Consider the following 6,935-nt stretch of genomic DNA (forward strand, 5'->3'; position numbering starts at 1 on the left):
CCATACCCAAATTAATTTTATGCTTGTTGCACACTTCAAGGAAGTTCTTAATATGTTTGTTTGGGTCTACATCAGCTAATCTATTAAACTATGTAGACTACTGAACCATCTGAATGAAACCTAGCTTCAACTCAAAATTATGGGCTATAACCAGTGGCCTAACAATGCTTGACTATGTCCCATGAACTGTAGGTTGAGCAAAATCTGAATGCGCTCACTTCTACCCCTCTTGTTCAGTCATATTTTAAGATTCTTTAACTTCTATTTTAGTTTGGAAATTCTGTTCTTGTGTTGTTTCCTTGTCTCTTCTATGTAATTTGAGCTCAATTCTAGGATCTTCTTCAACCAATGTTGAAGGATTCCTTGGAGTCATAACCTATAGCTAAAATCAAGAAAATAAACAATGAGAATGACAAAAGAAAGAAGTATGGCACACCCCTTGCGTGTGTGTACCGTAAGTGCACGGTTGTTAAAGTAATAAAGTACCCAATGGGATGGTAGTCGAATCCACAGGGAATGGATGTCTAGAAATAAGAAATATTGCTACTTAGCTAATAGTGCAAATCAATTGATGATCGTTGACACATCCTTTGCATGTGTGTTCCATAAGTGCACGGGTTATCGAAGTAATATAGTACCCATTGGGTGGATAGTTAAATACACAGGAAATAGATGTCTAAAAACAAGAAGTATTGCTACTAAGCTGTAGTGAAAATTGATTGGTGATTGTAAATCAAACAATTAATAAAAATAAAATGAAAGGCAAGGAAAAAGAGAGTAAACAAGAGTAATTGGAGAGAGTAACCAATGATAAAATAGGGTACTCAGACAATGCTCACCCTGGGACTATTGTTTCAATTGCAAACAAATATTATGCCTCCTACTTGAAGTTTAAAGAGTCATGGAAATCCAAAGATACATGGTCCCAAACCTAAGGTAAATCGTGAATAGGCCTCTACAATATGCCTCGACGAAAACAGTTACTCTCAACACCTCACACTGTGTGGGACTGCTTGAAGCTCTAGGGATTCCAAGTGATGAACCCTATTATCTAATATAGATCAAACCCTTTGGTCTAGGTGAAAGATCCCTAATGACAATTATGGCCCAAAACTAAAGATTTCTCATTACTTCACTCTATCTCTCACCCAATTAAGCCCAGTGGAAAAGATCTAATAGCACTTCACTCAATCATGATTGCAAAGAGCCCTTGGAATATAGAGGTAATATAAATTATGTCGGAGGGGAAAGAGGACGTTCCACTACCTTTCGACTCACCCTCTCAATCCTCTTCAATCTTGTTAATTCCAACCTAATTAAGTGTTAATCATTCACAAGGTTACCAAGATGGATTCTCAACCCTAGTTTCACTCTAAGGAAAAATCACAACAACAAGCACACAATATTGAAATTCAATTTAAACATCAATTAAAGAAACATAATAGAAATCAATAAACAAAAATCATCGTAGGGTTTACAAGTCCAAGTACCCACCAGGTGTTTAGCTCTCCATGGAGCAATACAAAAGCAAAGATAAATCAAAAGTGAATGCAAAATCAACATAAAGATAACCCCTTACTTTCTGTGGTGATGGTCTTGAGGAGCCCCTTCTTCTTCTCCAAAGATTCCTTTGTCGAGTCTAGGACACACCTCGCCAAATCAAAGCCATCGAAAGCTACCTCAATAACTCTCCTCTGAAGGAAATTGATGTTGAATGCCATAGAAATGCTCCAAAATCCCAGCTAATACCTCTCCAAGCCCTAGCCGCACTTTCTTCAAAAGATAGGCAAAAGATCTCCAAAATAATATCTTGAAGTGGTATTTAAAAGGCAGAAATCGGGATTTTACAAGCCCCTTTTGAAATTCCACATGGGGATGTGAATTTCCAGGCTTCTTATTTCATGCGTGCTGTGAACAATAACTGCTACAATGATTTGGTACAATAAACTTAATAATACTTATACTTAAGATTTCATTTTCTTTATCGAGGATGCATGGTTACAGTATTTTTGCAGACTTTTGCTACATTAAATTGTTACAGAAGAAAACAGAGTAAGCAATAGTAATCGGAAGAGATAATCAATTGTAAAGTTGGGTACTGATAACGTCTAAATGTATATATTTTACATGTATTTATTGTGTATGAATTGTGTAGTTTATTGAGCAATCGACGCCCTTTTATGGCTTAATTGTTTAATTTCATCTTATGGGTACAAAGGAAGCCTAGGTGAGCTCAACGATGCAATTTGAGAAGAAATCAACATTGAAAAATAGTGTTTTTAGGGCCCGGGCATGGTATTAACACTCGTAGTAGTATGAAGCATGAAGACTTTATAAAAATCCTAAGTCTGGAAATCCTTACGTGCAACCTCATAGTCGTGAAGTCAACCGCGAGTAATTCGAGTGCTTCAAAGATCTGCAGCGAGATGTAATGTAGTAGTATTATAGAAACTTAATGATTTTTTGTCCTATTTCTTGAGCGACTTCACAACCAGAGATTATGATCGTAACGCCCATCCTTAATCCATCCAGAGAGTTCTTTTTAAAGAAGGTTAGGGCATCATGTTTGATGACTTTTGGTCACCATTCTCCACCATCATCATCAAGGGCTTCAAGGCTACAGGAGAAGGTGACAATTGCTTTTGTGTTAGTAATACGAAGTAATATTTTCTTACGATGAGCATTACTTTTCTCAGATTCTATTGCTAATACATGTGTATTTGTGTTCTTTTGTGCATGTAGAGTTGTGGAGACAAATATAGATGAAAAAACCCAAAGTAGATTGTGAGTGCACTTATATGATTAAATCTTGTAGTGAACAAATGAGAACACACAAGTTGTGCTTAAAGACATGTAATCTTGTAGTGAACAAATGAGAACACACAAGTTGTGCTTAAAGACATGTGAGTGTGTGCAAACCTCCATGGTTTTGACAACACCCCTTTCGTTTGACCCGCAAGTGTATGGGTTTGTCGAACTAATAAATCCCAAGTGAGTGTGGTATCGTATCCATATGGAGTAGGGAATAAAATTACTAAAATTACTACTTAACTAAGTGAAGATAAATAATGATTGTGTTGATAAAGTGTAATGCAAGCATAAACAAAAGAAACAAGAATGAGAGGCCCAAGTAATCGAGAGGAAAGGAAATTGATTGAAGTGGGGTACTCGGACGATGCTCCCCCTAGGACTAATGTCTCAAGTGCAAGACCTAATATTATGCTTCCTAACTAATGCTTAATGAGTTGTGGAAATCCAAAAGTACACAGTCCCAAATCTAAAGTCAACCATGATTAACTTTGTACTATTTCCTGCGGAGAAATCGCTCAGTCTCATCACCTCACACTATGGAAAGTTGCATGGAGTTCTAGGGATTCCAAGTGATAAACACTATTCCTATATGTAGATCTAACCTTTTGGTCCAGGAGAAAGACCCCTAGTTACAATTAAGCCCCAGATACTAAAGTCACTTCAACGCTTTACTCTGTTGCTCTCGCAACTAAGCCCTAATGGAGTTCATCCTTTAGTTCTTCACTCTATTGTAAATGTATAAAACTCTAGGAATTTGAGGTAGGATACATCACACTGGAGGGGAAAGGGGACGCTCTGCTGCCTTTTGACTCACCCTCTCAACCCTCTCCAATCTAGCTTTGTCTAACCCTCGTGGCGTGTTACCCATCCATAAAGGTTACCAAGACGAACTCTCAACCCTAGTGTCAGTCTAAGGGAGAAATTATTCAACAAGCATTCAAGATTGAAACTCAATTGAAGAAATCAATTAAGGAAAGCATAATGAAAGGTCAAAGAAACATTAACATCCTAGGGTTTACAAAATCCTAGTATCCACTAGGAGGTTTAGCTCGCCCTCGAGCAAGACATAATCAATAATGAAATCAAAAGTAAAAACAATTAATCTATAGGAAAACTCCCTTGGTATTCGTGTCGATGGTCTTATGGAGTAGCCTCTTCTTCTCCAAAGGTCCCCTTATCCGGGCTTGATAAGTGCTTGTGCGATATGAATGCGAAGCGTTCATTCCTTGTGTTGAGCATTACTTTTCTTGGGTTTATACACTAATATGTGTGTTTTTATGATACTTTTATGCAGGAAGGGTTGTGAGACCGAGTATGAAAGAAATAGGCCAATGTGGATCATAATGCACCTATTTTGGAGGAAATCTTGCTAAGGTTCAAACGCTAAGACATAGGTCAGGTGTGAGATGCTAGAGTGTGTGCCAACCTCCTCGTATTCGAGTGGGAACATCCATTTGGAGAGGTACAAAGACAGTCACATTCGAGCATTTTGACTTATGCACATAGAACAAGAGCTCCACCAACATGTACACCATTAAAGAAGTAAGTGATCCACGACGTGAACGTGTGCCTGTTTGCGTTACCCCAATGAAAGATGGAATTGGGAAGCTATTCAGGTCGAATACTGTAGCAAAGACTGTAGCGTATACTATAGCAAAACTGTTCACAGCCGGCCGAGAAACTAGAGAAATAGAGAATCCACACGAGCGTGTGGAAATTATCCACGCCTGTGTGGAAATTTCGCACGGGCGCATGGAGCATCCACGCCAGTGTAGTCGCCCGATTCCAGCCCTATTTAAAGCCGATTCAGCCCCGATTTTGGTATTCTTTTCTCCATCTTTTCCCCAACTTGCGAGAGGGCTTCGGCTAGGGTTTTGAGGGGTACTGGCCAAGGTTTTGGAGAAGTTCTAAGGATCCGACATCATCATTCATTAGGAAGAAGGTTGGTAGGGGAGCTTTCATCGAGGCGTATCCTATACCGGATGAGGGAATCCTTGGTCGACGAGTAGAGGACTTTTCACAAGACCATTGACACGACCATCGAGGGGGTTTCTTTATGGATTCATTACTTTTACATTCTATTTCTTTGAATGTACTTAGCTCCATGGAAAGCTAAACTCCTAGTTGGTACTTGGATGATTGTGAACCCTAGGATGTATTCGTTTCATTGAACTTCTTTATTATGCTTTCAAATAATTGATGTTTATTGTGAGTTTCAACCTTGAATGCTTGATTGTATGAACATTTCCCCTAGAGTGACACTAGGGTTGAGAGTTCTTGTTGGTAACTTGTGAGTGAGTGACACACCACGAGCGTTAGACAAAGCTAGGTTGGAGAGGGTTGAGAGGGTGAGTCGAGCGGTACAGGAGCGTCCCCTTTCCCCTCCGACGTGATAGATTCTACCTCCGTTCCTCGAGTTCTTTGTGGCCATAATAGAGTGAATGGTCTAAGGTATGAACCTCCGCTGGGTCCTAGTTGCACGTGCAATGGAGTGAAGCGTTGAGGTGATCTTAGTATCTAGGGCTTAATTGTGGCTAGGGACCTTCCGCCTGGACCAAACGGTTAGGCCTATATTTAGGAAGAGATTTATCACTTGGAATCCCTAGACCTCATTGCAACTCTATGCGAGTGCGAGGTGTTGAGATTGTTCGATTTCTCCTCCGGGACATGTATAGAATTAGGCATAGTTAACCTTAGATTTGGGACTATGTATGTAAGGATTTCCATGACTCACCATTGCATTGATTAGGAAGCATAATAGAGGGTTCTTGCACTTGAAGCGATTATCCTAGGTGACACATTATCCGAGTACCCCATCTTTATTGATTGCCTTACCTCCTCCATACTTTTGCTCTCTTACTTGTTGCTTTTATTGTTGAAAATTGAATCATTGTCACACTTATCACTATTGATCTTCCACATAGCTAAGAATCGAATTAAGTGTTTCTATCCCCTATTCCCTGTGGATTTGATACCCGCTTACCTGGGATTATTACTTCGACAAACCCGTGCACTTGCTTGATATATGCAAGGGGTCTTGTCAAGTTTTTGTCGTCGTTGCCGGGGAATAGGCGTTTAGACATACTTTGCACTTTGTTTCTTAGCTATTTCACCTTACATTCTATTTCATATCTTGATATTCTATCATCGTTCTGATTTCTTTTTCTTTCGTTTTGGTTACAGCTCTAGGTTATGACCTGAGGGAATCCCTCAATATTGATTGAAGGAGATCCTGAGCTTGAACGCACACTTAGAAGAAAATGGAAAGAACCTGTATAAGAATAGTCTAATTCAGCTGATTTGGAAGTAGAAGAATCTGAAAACATGGCAGGACAGAATGAGCAATAGCGAACACTATCTGATTATGCTAGACCTTCAGTGTTAGGGACACAATCGAGTATTGTGCGTCCCCTGATTACAGCTCAGAACTTTGAGCTAAAGTCGACATTCATCGATATGCCGCAGTAGTCTGCACAATTCAACGGTTTGGCCGATGAGGATCCAAACAGTCACATAGAGAGCTTCCTCGAGGTGTGCGATATGCTTAAGATAAATGGGGTGATGGATGATGCCATCAAATTGAGAGCCTTCCTATTTTCCTTGAAGGGGAGAGCGAAGCAATGGCTACACTCATTACCTAGAGCATCAATCACTACATGGGAGGAGATGGTAGAAGCTTTTCTAGCCCGTTATTTCCCTCCCGGAAAATCCGCAAAGCTCAGGAATGAGATCTCATCCTTTGTTCAGTTGGAATTGGAGTCTCTATTCGATACATGGGAGAGGTTCAAGGAGCTCCCGAGAAATTGTCCGCAACACAGATTCCCAGAGTAGATGATTGTTCAAACCTTCTACAATGGTTTGAACCCGAGTACAAGACAACTCTTGGATGCGGCAGCAGGAGTTACCTTAGGTAGCAAAACCCCCGACGAGGCCCGTCAATGATTGAAGAAATGGGGTTAAATAGCTACCAGTGCAATGCTAGGGAGAAGAAAAAGGTGGCTGGTCTCCATGAAATTGATGCGGTAACCTCATTGGTAGCGCAAGTAGAGAGTCTGAGTAAGAAGCTAGATCTCATAGCTTCGAATAGAGTTGCGGCCATGACCAATTGCACCGGTTGTGGTGGA

The 6,935-nt window shown here is 40.1% G+C and overlaps 1 non-coding gene across 1 annotated transcript; it reads right to left on the reverse strand.

Moving 5' to 3' along the window:
• Positions 1-6,525: 6,525 nt before the first annotated feature.
• LOC120274398 lies at positions 6,526-6,632 on the reverse strand. Its single transcript, XR_005540920.1, has one exon. It is a non-coding gene; the product is annotated as a small nucleolar RNA R71 (small nucleolar RNA).
• Between the last annotated feature and the right edge of the window lie 303 nt (positions 6,633-6,935).

Source organism: Dioscorea cayenensis, chromosome 12 (assembly GCF_009730915.1).
Source record: "Dioscorea cayenensis subsp. rotundata cultivar TDr96_F1 chromosome 12, TDr96_F1_v2_PseudoChromosome.rev07_lg8_w22 25.fasta, whole genome shotgun sequence".
NCBI lineage: Eukaryota > Viridiplantae > Streptophyta > Magnoliopsida > Dioscoreales > Dioscoreaceae > Dioscorea > Dioscorea cayenensis.